This window comes from Triturus cristatus, chromosome 6 (assembly GCF_964204655.1).
Source record: "Triturus cristatus chromosome 6, aTriCri1.1, whole genome shotgun sequence".
Lineage (NCBI taxonomy): Eukaryota > Metazoa > Chordata > Amphibia > Caudata > Salamandridae > Triturus > Triturus cristatus.
Window position 1 is genome coordinate 1503600047 of NC_140589.1, and position 14030 is coordinate 1503614076.

The following is a 14030-nucleotide window of genomic DNA, read 5'->3' on the forward strand; positions in this document are numbered from 1 at the left end:
TAGGGCAGTGTAGTGGAGTTTGGGTAGTATAGGGGGTCGTGCTGAGGGTGGTGTTTCAGTGATTAGGGCAGTGCAGTGGTGTTAAGGCAGTGTAGCTGTTCGTGCTGGAGGTAGTGTTTCAGGGTTTAGAGCAGTGCAGTGGTGTTCGGACAGTGTAGGGGATCGTGCTGGAGGTGGTGTTTCAGGGTTTATTGCAGTGCAGTTGTGTATGGGCAGTGTAGGGGGTCGTGCTGGGGGCGGTGTTTCAGGGTTTAGGGCAGTGCAGTGTTGTTCGGGCAGTGCAGGGGGTCATGCTGGGGTGGTGTTTCAGGGTTTAGGGTAGTGCAGTGGTGTTCAGGCAGTGTAGGGGGTAGTGCTGGGGGTAGTGTTTTAGGGTTTAGGGCAGTGCAGTGGTGTTCAGGCAGTGTAGGGGGTCGTGCTGCAGTAGTGTTTTAGGGTTTAGGGCAGGGCAGTGGTGTTCGTGCAGTGTAGGGGTCATGCTGGGGTAGTGTTTTAGGGTTTCGGGCAGTGCAGTGGTGTTTGTGTAGTGTGCAGCACATGTGCTGCATCGCTAGGCGAGATCTAAAAAGCATTGCATCAAGATGGCTGCCAACACTTCCTGGATTGAAGTGTTGGCAGCCAATTAGAGCCAAGCTTGTGCTTGTGTAGTTAGGTCCCTCCCAGATATATAAAGATATTTTTCCTTTAATATCTCGAAAACTACTGAAGTGATTTACACCATTTAAAAAAAAGATCGCTTTCTGAACCAACACTACCTTTTTGCCAAATTTGGTGTAATTCCATTCAGCAGTTTCATCTGTAACCATTTTTAAAGTTTCCTTTGGGAAATTGTGGTTTTTTTACCCCTATTTTTTGAATTTCTCAAGAACTACTGAACGGATTTACACCTTTTAAAAAAAAATCTCTTTCTGTACCAAGGGCTATATTTTTGCCAAATTTGGTGTAATTCCGTTCAGCAGTTCGGGCAGTAGTCATGTCTAAAGTTTCCTATGGGAAATAACAAGGAGAAAACAAGTTTTGGGACCCCCTTTTTCTCTCAGCCCCCACTTGACGAATCACCCCAAAACTTTCTGGATAGGAGCTGACCGGGCCACAAGTTTTGAAAATTTCGTGAAGATTCGTCAACTGGCGCCAAAATTATTGGGAAAAGAAAAAACGCTTTTCCTATGGAAACCAGGAGATTATATATATATATATATATATATATATATATATATATATATATATATATATATATATATATATATATATATATTATCTACTGGCGGTCGCCAGTAGATAGTTATAGTTAGGACCGTGTTTCCATAGGAAATCCCCAACATTCTATTTGGAATAACTTTTGCGCCGGCTGACGAATCCTCGCGAAATTTTCAAAATAGGTGGGGCGCTCCGCTCCGCTCCTACCCTGAAAGTCTCGGGGGGATTCGTCAAGGGGGGGCTGAGAAAAAATGGGGGTCCCAAAACGCGTTTTCCCCATGCAATTTTCCATAGGGACCTTTAGTCCAAGGTACAGCCCGAACGGCTGAACAGAGTTACTTGAAATTTGGCAAAGAGGTAGTCCTCAGGTCAGGCCTGTGCCTTTTGCATATATGGTGTCAATCTGTTCAGTAGTTCCTGAGAAAGTCAAAAGTAAAATCACATACATATCTGGGCGGAGCCTAACCACACATCTCATCGTGAGATCTGATTGGCTGTCAGTACTTCATCCAAAAAGTGTTGGCTGCCATCTTGGGACCAATATACATGATAGCACCTCATTAAAAAGCATTGCAGTTAATAGAAGGTTTTAAGACTTTAGTTACATTATAAATCATTTGTTGATGGTACCATACTCATTTTAGGAATTGTGGTGTGTTCTAAGGTGATTTCACCATGTGAAAAAGCCTTCTGCTGGGATATCATGATTGAGAGAAAAATATTTTCTCATGCTTTTCCCACAGAGGTTTGGAAGGTGATCTATAAGCTAAACTGAGAGCTTATTTTCTGTAAATTCACATTATCTTTCTCAGTCATGTGAGAATGAAGTCTGACATTCTCAGTAAAACATGTACATCCCACAAGGGCAGAGACTGTCAGTTGATTCCTTTGTGTTCTACTGCAGCTTCCCAGAGTGTTCCAAAGAACAACTAGTGCGCTAACAGTCCTACTTATGATAAACATATGGCACACCTGAAGCCATCTTGCTTGGATTGAAGTGGTAACTCTTAAAACATTTAATTTAAAAAGGAACAACATGAGGGGGTTAATTTTTCCATAAAAAGTATGATTAGTGCTGCAGAAAGAAAAATTAGGGCACATTTTGAGTGACTTCTCAAATCCTCTTCTATTTCATTAATAATTCTGACATGCAGACTGAAACATGCACTTTCAATACCAGCAGCAGTTTTCCCTGGTGAGCAGTAGCTTTACTACAGTGATCTAATGAGCAAAAATAGTGCTAACATTCTGAATTTATGGCAAATGTGTGACACATCTGAATGCCTTCTTGATGGAATCAAAGTAAAAAACTGAAAGTATTTCCTACTGAGGAGACTGCAGTAAATGAGGAAATTAGGAAACTTCATAACAAATAAGTCTCCCAAGATGGCCACCAGAGACAAAAGAGCCCAAATGCAGCCCAAATATCACCCAGATGTAGCCCAAGTATAGCCCAATGACAGAATGTCCCAGAGTGTTCTTAAAAATAACTAGAGCGCTTACTGTCTTCATTATGACAAAAGTATGGCACACCTGAAGCCATCTTGATTGGAATAAACTGGTAACACTTAAAACATTTAATTTAAAAAGGAACACAATGATGGGGTTCATTTTGCCATAGAAATTATGATTAATGCTGAAGAAAGAAAATGAGGGCACATTTTGAGTGACTTCTCAAATCCTCTTCTATTTCATTAAAAAATTCTGACATGCAGACTGAAACATGCACTTTTAATACCAGGAGCAGACTTCCATGGTGAACAGTAGTTTTACTACAGTGATCTAATGAGCAACTAGAGTGCTAACATTCAGAATTTATGGCAAATGTGTGACATATCTGAATACCTTCATGATGGAATCAAAGTAAAAAACTGAAAGCATTTCCTACTGAGGAGACTGCAGTACATGAGGAAATTAGGAAACTTCAAAACAAATAAATCTCCCAAGATGGCCACCGGAGACAAAAGAGCCCAAATGTAGCCCAAAATCACCCAGATGTAGCCCAAATATAGCCCAATGACAGAAAGTGTGCAAAACACTTATTATTTTGTGTTTTTGCAGTGTTATATAGTGCAGACTTGTCATGTATTGGAGTGCTTTACATGAGCATTGGTTACATCACACAAGAACAAATTCATTTTGGTTGTAGACATGGGGAGACTAAGTGATTTGACCAGAATCACATAATGTCGAGCTGAAGCAGAAACTCCAACCTGGTTCCCCAGTTGCAAAGTCTGCAGTTCTGGAAGTAACACCACATCCTCTCCCCTAAGTGCAACATTTAATCAAGTGGTCAACTGGATAAAAAAACATAAAGATAACAAATAATTTAAAAGTGCTTTGTCGCTATTTGAAAACTCAGAAAATATGTCCTTATTTTAGTCTTTTAGAGCACTAACCATAATTTTGATGCCAATAAGACCCTCTCATATATGTAATTTCTAAAGGAAATGCTCTAGGTATTACAGTTTTGATTACATCAAGATGACGTCAGGCGTTCCACACTTTTGTAATAAATATAGAATGTTAGCAATCTAGTTGTTCATTAGGATACTGTTGAGAGGCAGAGGCCAGGGGCACGGACTCTGAAAATTGAAGGCAGGTAGGAGGGTGCAAAGGCAACAATTTAACCACACTGAGCAGGCAGGAAGGGCCGTGGCAGCACAACAGACTATGGAGGGCATTGGAAAGGGGGGCAGGGGCAACAAACCAACAATACAGGACTTGCAAGAGAGGCTGTGGCAATGTAATAGACCATTGTGGGCAGAAGGAAGAGGCAATGGTAGTACAACCATACATGCCAACAGACCCGATTCAGCCAGGAAACGTCCAATGTTTTTAAGCTCAAATGGGCTTTATTTGATCTGTCTCCTGTCCACAATCTCCTCTTTTTCAATGTAACTCAAAGGGGAAAATCAATACCCCAGTTTTTTTTCAAAATCTCCCTCTTACCAAGTTCAAAATGTTCGCAAGTATGGTACATTGGATCATGGAAGGAAATGGGGTAGGGTCATGGACTTGGATAACAGAGGACAGGAGGGACATGGAGAGGTGCACCAAACTGACCCTGCAGGGTAGGCATCAGGGTTTGCAGCAGCACAATACACCACACAGGGCATGCGGGACGGGAGTGCAGCACAACAATCCATAGAAAGCAAGAGGGAGGGGACAGGATCATGCACATGGACAACAGAGAATAGAGGGGCAAGAGGCAATGGTAGCTAGCTGACCATAATGGACAGACAGGAGAGAAAGCTGCAGCATAACAGACCATAAAGGGCAGGAGGGACGGATCAGGGGCATTACAATGGAACAGACAAGCCAGGAGGGAGGGAGTAGGGGTCTGGGGGCAAGGGGGCAGGGCAGGAGCAGCAAGATAGCCATGGAGGTCAGGCAGGATGGGCACTAGAAGCAAGACACACCATGAAGAGCAACACTGAGACTGTGATGGTATACACACAGACCATGGAGGGAAGGTGGGAGGGGGTCAGAGGCAGCTACCTGACCACACAGGGAAGGTGGGAGGGGCCATGGCAGCACAGAAGACCATGCATGGCAAGTGGGAGGGTTAGTGGCAGCACAATGGCTATGATGGGCAAGAAGGAGGGTGCAGGGGCATGCACAAAGGACGATGGAGGATAGAAGGGAGGGTCAGGACCTGTGCACAGACAAGACATTTCAGGGGAAGGGGCCTCACAACAGACCGCACGGGGCAGGCAGGAGGAGCAGTTGCAGCACAACAGACCAGGGAGGGCAGAAGGGTGTGGCAGTACAATGGACCATGTAGGACAGGAGGAAGAGGATAGGGGCATGGCATGTGGACAGGCAGGGTGGAGGTGGCAGGGACAGGTTACAGTCATCTGACAATGCTAGGCAGGTGGGAGGGGAGTGGCAGCTCAACAGAACACTCAGAGTAGATAGGAGTGGCAGGTCCATGGAACATGGTGGGCAAAAAGGATGGAGCAGGGGCATGCACAAAGACATCGGAGGGCAGGGGGAAGGAGAATAGGGGCAGCAAGCTAAGCACAGAGTTTAAGCAGGAGGTCAATGATGGGGCATAGAATTGGGCAATGGAGGGCAAGAGGAGTGGACTGGTACATCATACTAAATTGAGGGCAGTGGCAGCACATCAGACCATGCATGGCAGGAGGGAGGAGGCTAGTCCATGGATTCACACAACAGAGATAGGGAGGAGGGGGATGGGGCAGCAAGCTAACTGTTCAGAGAAGGCTGGTATTAGGAACTTTATTGTTTTTAAAACGTGTGTCTGTGCGAACTACTTAAAATATGAACAAGTATGCAGCATAATCTCACTTTTATTCAGGAAGAAGAGGACATTTGTGACTGTGACTCCGGGCTCACTTGGCAGAAACACCCCCTGACCCTCCACCCCCTATCGCAAAATGTAATGCCCGTGAAAAGGGTAGGTGAACACAGTGTTATATAGAACATAGTCCTGAGAGCACGATTGAAAATGAAAACTAGATATAGTGTATGGTATAAACTATGCACCAAAAAGTGTGATATAAGATAAACCGGCGTGAAATATAATATGCAATACATTGTGCGCAATGACAGATTCATTGGAGAGCGCGAGATAGCACAGGCACTAGCGCGTGCTATGCGATATGCGGCTTGGAGTGTAATATGCACAAGGCAGTGTTGTGTAACCTAACTAGTCTCTAAAGTTGTAATATAAAATATGTGCTGGGGAGTGTAACGTTGCATATGCACTGTGACAAAGATATGGATCCCAGATTGTAATATGTATGGCATAGCACTGTTGGTTATAACATAGGCATCGAGGAAGGCACGTTAGATGGGGCAATATAACCCGTGCGAAGACAAGTGTGGCATGACATATTCACGGGGTGGTGTTACAGTGCACATGGGCTAGAGAGTGTCATAGTGTTGGAAACGGCCATTTTTGCAGGGTTATCCCCAAACTTTTTGCTTCTTCCTCCTTTATTTTTTTCTGACCCGTGGTTGTTGGCAATAGGACCCTGGGCACTTTACCACTGCTAATCGGTGCTAAAGTGCATATGCTCTCTGTTTAAATTGTTATATTAATTGGTTATCCATGATTGGTATATTTGTTTCACCTGTAAGCCCCTAGTAAAGTGCACTGCGTGTGCCAGGGCTGGTGATTCAAATGCTACTAGTGGGCTGCAGCACTGATTGTGCCACCCACAGGAGTAGCGCTAAAATGATGTCTTAGGCCTGCTTGCAGTGCCTATGTGCAGTCCAGGACTGCCATGTCGACCTGGCCAGTGCACCCACTGACCAGGCCTTATCCTTCCCTTTCTGTACATGTAAGGCATCCCTATGGTGGCCCTAGGTACCCCCCTGGGCTGGGTGCAGTGTATCTGAAAGGTAGGGCATGTACTGAGGTGTGTAACATGCCCTGGTAGTGAATTACAGCCATTTTCGTTTTTCACTGCTGAGAGGCTATCTTGCCCATAGCATAGAATGGGGAAGGCTGTTTACATGCCTATCTTCCCATAAGGGCAAGATAGAAAATCCAAGTTTGGTATCTCTGTGTTTAGAATTTAATTATACATCTTTTTAGCAAGATGGTTTTTAAATTCACTGTGTGAGAATAGCACTTTTTAGAAAGTAGCTATTCTCCTGTTTAACCTTCCTGTGTGCCTGTGTGCTGGTTGGCTGAAGGGTGTCATGTGATGGGCCAGGTGGCTCCAGGAGCCTGGATGAGTCAGCAGCAGGGTGAATAGGGAGATCTGCTTTAGATGGGTGGGAGGAGTAGTCCCTGGGTTTGAATAGGGCTGTCCCTGCCAAACACAAAGCTGGCTCCACCCCCTGCTGGCCAGGCTGAGGACTCTGCCTCTGCTGGCACAAAGAAGGCTCCACCTCCTGCTGAGCGTCTAACGACCCTGCCCCTCACTCTAAAAGGAACCAGGTGCTCCAGAGCAGAGCACACCCAGGAACCGGTTTGAGCAGGGGAATCCCCCCACTGGAACAAAGAGAGACAAAGACTTGGAGGGGTATAAGAAGAGGACCCCAGACACCTAAACTTTAGATCACTTTGGAACTAAGAAGAAACCTCTGCCAAGGAGAAAGCTGAAAAGAACTGAAGAGGAGAAGACTGCCTGCTTGCTGTTTTGCTTTGCTGCCAAGGAGAGGGGAAGGACTTTGCTGTGTCCCCTTCTTTTGATTCTGATCTCCCAGGGCCTGAGAAGAGCTGGCTCCCTGTTAAGAAGTCCCAGGAACAAAAGGACTTCACCACCAGCTCCCCTGGAACTCTGAAGAAGGAGTTCTGACCTGCCTTGGAGTGCTTGCCCAGTCTTTGGGCCTCAGGAGGTCGTTTTGCTGTGTTTTGGGAGCTGGGAAGCAGAAGCGTGAACAAGAGTGACTGGTACCCGACGCATCATCCGATTGCGTGTCGCAAGACGAGAGTGCGTGGAAAATTTCATCGCGGCACCATCGCAACACGCAGGGTCTCCGCATCGCCGAGTGCGTCGAGCATCGTCCCGAAGCGTGAAGCTTCCTGCCATTGCGAGGGTTGTCGCAGAACCAGTTTGCGGGCCGCACCACTGCCGGTGCGTGAAAAGTCTCCAATCGCTGCGTGCGTCGACGCAGAGTCCCGTTCCGTGGCACATCGAGAGTTGCGGCGCCGGAAGGCAACGCTGCGCCACGCATCGCACCACATCGAAGAGTGTCGCATCGAACCTGTGCGTGAAGCTTCCCCCTAAGAAACCTACGCAACGAAAGCCAAAGGTATCGCATCCTCCCTCTACAGATCGGAGCCGGTGCATCCACCTCTGCTGCGTGAAGCAGGGCTGCTGCAAAGCCTCCCCAGGATCTCAGGAGCATCGCATCGCCTTTGCCATCTTCCTTGTTATAGCTTTTGGGAACCTTATCGCAACTACAGGTACTGTTGGGCACGAGAGTGTCGCATTTTGTGCATTGAGAGTCGCACTGTGCAGGAAACTGATTTTGACATCCTGGAGTACTTTCTGCAAACTCTTGAACTATCTTTAAAGTAACCTTTTGAAGTATATGTTGGTTTGTCTGTAGTATTTGGTCTTGTGAAGTTTTTAGTAAAGATACATTATTTTTCTAAAACTGGTGTGGAGTAAATCTGTGGTGTTTTCACTGTGTTACTGTGAGTGTTGGTACAAATACTTTACACATTGCCTTTGATAGCCTAGACTGCTCAGGCCAAGCTACCTAGAGGGTGAGCAGGGGTTATCTTAACAGTGTATCCCCCTTTCCCTGACTAGAAGCAAGGGTCCCTACTTGGACAGTGGAACCTACCCTGCCAACTAGATACCCCCAGATCTAACATTGGTGGTCAGCGGTGAGGATTGAACTTGTATTTGTACTTGACCCACAGTAATTGGTGTACATCACTAGGAGTGCAGACCAATAGACAACCACATACTGTATTATTTTTGATTCTATTTTTGAGTAACTCTTCAAGAGCATCATGTCTCAGGTGGCAACAAGTGAGAGGGCAGAATTGGAGTTTTCCATTGCGGATTTATATTCATACAAAGTTGAAGATCTCAAGAAATTCTGCAAAGACCGTGGTTGCTCTTTTAAAAGCGGAGCTAGAAAGAATGTGCTACAAAGAGTCCTGAAGGCCTGGTGGGAGGCCCAAGAGGAAAGTGATGCAAATGAAGAGGATGGTTTTGTTCCCCAAGATCTGCCTGTGGGCAGACCAGTCTCAAGGGCTGGCAGCTCCCATTCCAGTAGGGGGCTCACTCCAGAGGAGTTGGAGGAGAATCAAAGGGTGAGAAACCATGAATTGGAAATTATGAAAATGAAGATGAAGCAATCAGAAGTAGACAAGGCGGCGGAGGAGAGCAAGAATGCCCGTGCCTTGGAAGAATTGAAATTGACCTTGGCACATGAATTAAGAATGAGGGAGCTTGATTTGGAGCTCGAGAGGCTTGAGGCCATGAGTGTCTCAGCTGAAGAAGAATGGTTAGCTCAAGAAGTGAGCTTTGCTGAGTTGGAGGTGGAGTCCAGCTCAGATGGTGGCAGCAAGATTGTAATATCCAGTGCTGAGGGAGAGGTACAAACACCCAGAGATGTGGCGCCTAACTTGAGGGAGGGGGTTGACATACACCAGGGGGTTCAGGTTTATGATGTAGTTCCAGTGGAGTGCAGTGTCCCTGAAGTGGATTGGGGAACTGGCACAGGGGACCATATTCCTAGTGGTGGGAGGGACACTCTACTGACCCTAGATGAGAGGTACAGGGAGAGGGGTTCCCCCATGGTAGAAACCTTGGTGTGTGAGTGTGAAGACCGCCCAGAAGAGTGTGAGTTGTGTGACAGAGACAGGCAGGTACTGTCTTGCCAATCTCAGGAGAGTGGTGTGGGGTACTTGTGTGAGGCACTGGAGGGTGAGGCAAACGGTAGCTTGGTTAACAACTATGGGGGGCTGTGTGATTCATTTGTTGGAGAGCATATTTTAAGTCCCTGTTTTCCAGAGCTATGCCAACACCCGGTGGAGTGTGAGTTCTCTGGTTCCAGAGAGCTTGCGTTGGAGGCAGACCTTTGGTTGGATGCCAAAAGGTCTGGAGAGGCATTGGGGAGTGATCCCAAAAGGAGTGGCCCAGATATCTTCCAGACCTGTGAGGTGGAAGAGGTTCAGTGTAGCCCGGTTAGGTCCCAGTGTAGTGGGAGGGGTATAGGGGCTCACGTCCTGTCTCAGTGGAGAAGGGGTGAGTATGGGACTGTGGGTCCCAAGGTGCCCGAAACCCAGTTTTAGGGCCTGGAGGGTTTCTTAAGGGAACACCAGGTTGGGGGCCTAGACGGTGCTAGTAGGCCATTTGAGGAGGATCTCCTAGTGTCAGGAGAACCTGGAGCCTCTGTAAACAGAGCTCCAGTGGTTCTGGTGTCTGGCGGTACTGCTCCAGTTGGGAGGGTGCAGAAGTCCAGACTGAGGGGTGAGAGGGGGATGTGTTCCCCAGTGGGAGAACCAGTGGGTCAGAGACCGGCCAGAAGGGCTGAGTCCCCTAGGAGTGACCATGGTGACACCACTTCTGTCCTGGGGGATCTTCGCGCACTGTCAGGTGGACAGGGGCCGGGAGATCTGCGCCAGGCAGACTGTCACGAGACACATGGGTCATGTGTCACCCTCGGGGAGATACTGTGTGAGTCCCCAGAAGTCCTGGCATGCCAGGCAGGTGTGCTACCGCAGGGTTTAGTCCCTGGGTTGGGAGGCCAGGTTCAGGATCTGCCTGACCTGGAGGGAAGGACATCTGTAATCTGTGTCCTGACCGGTTTTGCTTCCAGTGGTACCGCTCCAGTGGGGAGGGTGCTGCACTCTGGAAGGGGGTGCAGAGGGAGAGAGTCCTCGCCTCTGACCCTGGTTCACCTGGAGGGTGTAGACCCTAGGTTGGAGGGCCAGGCCCGGGGTGTCCCCCCTGACCTGGAATCCCAGTTGCAGGATAGAACCCCTGAACTGGTGGGCGAATGGTGAGGGACACCTGCCACAGGTGCCCTGACTATTCTAGAAGGGGGTACTGCTCCAGGTGGGAGGGTACAGAGCCCCAAGGAAGAGGAGGACCGGGTATGGAACAGTCCACCCCAGCCTCCTGTCCAGCCACCGGATACAGGCCCGGGGCTGGTGGGTCAGTGCCAGGTTGTCAGACCCGACCTGACAGGAAAGGAAGTGGACAAAGGGTGCCCAGCACCTGGGGCTACTGCCCCCCACCTTCTGATGCCACAGGGGTTTGAGAGCCCTGAGAGGCATAAGGCCTGGGTCTCATCCCTGACCACTGTCACTGGTCACTGCGGCTTGCTGTCTGTCTGTTGGGACACACCTGTGAGCAAGTTAAGGCTAGGTGCTGCACAGGTGGTGTCCACAGGTGAGGAGAAGGGTTCCACATGCGTTGGCGTGGTGGACCCTGAGAGTATGGATGGAGAGATCCAACCGGGTTCAGGAAGGCGTAGAACAGGAATAGTGCCCTGCTGTTTGGGCCAGTTTCCGTGTTCTATCGCCCTAAGCAGGGAATCCCATCGAGGTATCGCTTGGTCTACCCTTGCTTTAGGCTGGAAGGGGGTTGTGTTGGAAACGGCCCTTTTTGCAGGGTTATCCCCAAACTTTTTGCTTCTTCCTCCTTTATTTTTTTCTGACCCGTGGTTGTTGGCAATAGGACCCTGGGCACTTTACCACTGCTAATCAGTGCTAAAGTGCATATGCTCTCTGTATAAATTGTTATATTAATTGGTTATCCATGATTGGTATATTTGTTTCACCTGTTAGCCCCTAGTAAAGTGCACTGCGTGTGCCAGGGCTGGTGATTCAAATGCTACTAGTGGGCTGCAGCACTGATTGTGCCACCCACAGGAGTAGCGCTAAAATGATGTCTTAGGCCTGCTTGCAGTGCCTATGTGCAGTCCAGGACTGCCATGTCGACCTGGCCAGTGCACCCACTGACCAGGCCTTATCCTTCCCTTTCTGTACATGTAAGGCATCCCTATGGTGGCCCTAGGTACCCCCCTGGGCTGGGTGCAGTGTATCTGAAAGGTAGGGCATGTACTGAGGTGTGTAACATGCCCTGGTAGTGAATTATAGCCATTTTCGTTTTTCACTGCTGAGAGGCTATCTTGCCCATAGGATAGAATGGGGAAGGCTGTTTACATGCCTATCTTCCCATAAGGGCAAGATAGAAAATCCAAGTTTGGTATCTCTGTGTTCAGAATTTAATTATACATCTTTTTAGCAAGATGGTTTTTAAATTCACTGTGTGAGAATAGCACTTTTTAGAAAGTAGCTATTCTCCTGTTTAACCTTCCTGTGTGCCTGTGTGCTGGTTGGCTGAAGGGTGTCATGTGATGGGCCAGGTGGCTCCAGGAGCCTGGATGAGTCAGCAGCAGGGTGAATAGGGAGATCTGCTTTAGATGGGTGGGAGGAGTAGTCCCTGGGTTTGAATAGGGCTGTCCCTGCCAAACACAAAGCTGGCTCCACCCCCTGCTGGCCAGGCTGAGGACTCTGCCTCTGCTGGCACAAAGAAGGCTCCACCTCCTGCTGAGCGTCTAACGACCCTGCCCCTCACTCTGAAAGGAACCAGGTGCTCCAGAGCAGAGCACACCCAGGAACCGGTTTGAGCAGGGGAATCCCCCCACTGGAACAAAGAGAGACAAAGACTTGGAGGGGTATAAGAAGAGGACCCCAGACACCTAAACTTTAGATCACTTTGGAACTAAGAAGAAACCTCTGCCAAGGAGAAAGCTGAAAAGAACTGAAGAGGAAAAGACTGCCTGCTCGCTGTTTTGCTTTGCTGCCAAGGAGAGGGAAAGGACTTTGCTGTGTCCCCTTCTTTTGATTCTGATCTCCCAGGGCCAGAGAAGAGCTGGCTCCCTGTTAAGAAGTCCCAGGAACAAAAGGACATCACCACCAGCTCCCCTGGAACTCTGCTGAAGGAGTTCTGACCTGCCTTGGAGTGCTTGCCCAGTCTTTGGGCCTCAGGAGGTCGTTTTGCTGTGTTTTGGGAGCTGGGAAGCAGAAGGGTGAACAAGAGTGACTGGTACCCGACGCATCATCCGATTGCGTGTCGCAAGACGAGAGTGCGTGGAAAATTTCATCGCGGCACCATCGCAACACGCAGGGTCTCCGCATCGCCGAGTGCGTCGAGCATCGTCCCGAAGCGTGAAGCTTCCTGCCATTGCGAGGGTTGTCGCAGAACCAGTTTGCGGGCCGCACCACTGCCGGTGCGTGAAAAGTCTCCAATCGCTGCGTGTGTCGACGCAGAGTCCGTGGCGCATCGAGAGTTGCGGCGCCGGAAGGCAACGCTGCGCCACGCATCGCACCACATCGAAGAGTGTCGCATCGAACCTGTGCGTGAAGCTTCCCCCTAAGAAACCTACGCAACGAAAGCCAAAGGTATCGCATCCTCCCCCTACAGATCGGAGCCGGCGCAGCCACCTCTGCTGCGTGAAGCAGGGCTGCTGCAAAGCCTCCCCAGGATCTCAGGAGCATCGCATCGCCTTTGCCATCTTCCTTGTTATAGCTTTTGGGAACCTTATCGAAACTACAGGTACTGTTGGGCACGAGAGTGTCGCATTTTGTGCATTGAGAGTCGCACTGTGCAGGACACTGATTTTGACATCCTGGAGTACTTTCTGCAAACTCTTGAACTATCTTTAAAGTAACCTTTTGAAGTATATGTTGGTTTGTCTGTAGTATTTGGTCTTGTGAAGTTTTTAGTAAAGATACATTATTTTTCTAAAACTGGTGTGGAGTAAATCTGTGGTGTTTTCACTGTGTTACTGTGAGTGTTGGTACAAATACTTTACACATTGCCTTTGATAGCCTAGACTGCTCAGGCCAAGCTACCTAGAGGGTGAGCAGGGGTTATCTTAACAGTGTATCCCCCTTTCCCTGACTAGAAGCAAGGGTCCCTACTTGGACAGTGGAACCTACCCTGCCAACTAGAGACCCCCAGATCTAACACATAGTATATGCACTAGCTAGTGGAATACAACAGAGAGGTGTGTGGCACTCAGCAGGCAATGGTGGGTGTAACACAGCATTGGGCTCTGCCAGGAGCGCGCTGTGACTTTCAAGTGATGTTCGTCCCCTTTCCAGAGAGTAAAATAAAAATTATTACACATCCGGCAGTGGATGTGTGTTTTATTAACCGTGAGGGGGGTTTCTTGCATAGTTTTGGTCGAATTTTTGTCGAATCCCCTTTGAATGGCTTGGTGTGCATGTGTATTAAATGTGCCCATCAATAGCTACCCATGTTTGTATAAATAAACAACAAGGGTGTCTACCGGGATTAGGCACGGTAGGGCATCAGACATGTCAGAGCTTCACTAGTGTTGTAAATACATTCCAAGTGGATTCATTGTATGCA

The 14030-nt window shown here is 48.3% G+C and overlaps 1 long non-coding RNA gene across 1 annotated transcript in view; it reads right to left on the reverse strand.

Moving 5' to 3' along the window:
• The window catches only part of LOC146821610 (uncharacterized), a 99492-nt gene that overhangs the window by 66641 nt on the left and 18821 nt on the right, over positions 1-14030 (reverse strand). The gene's annotated exons all lie outside the window — the stretch shown is intronic.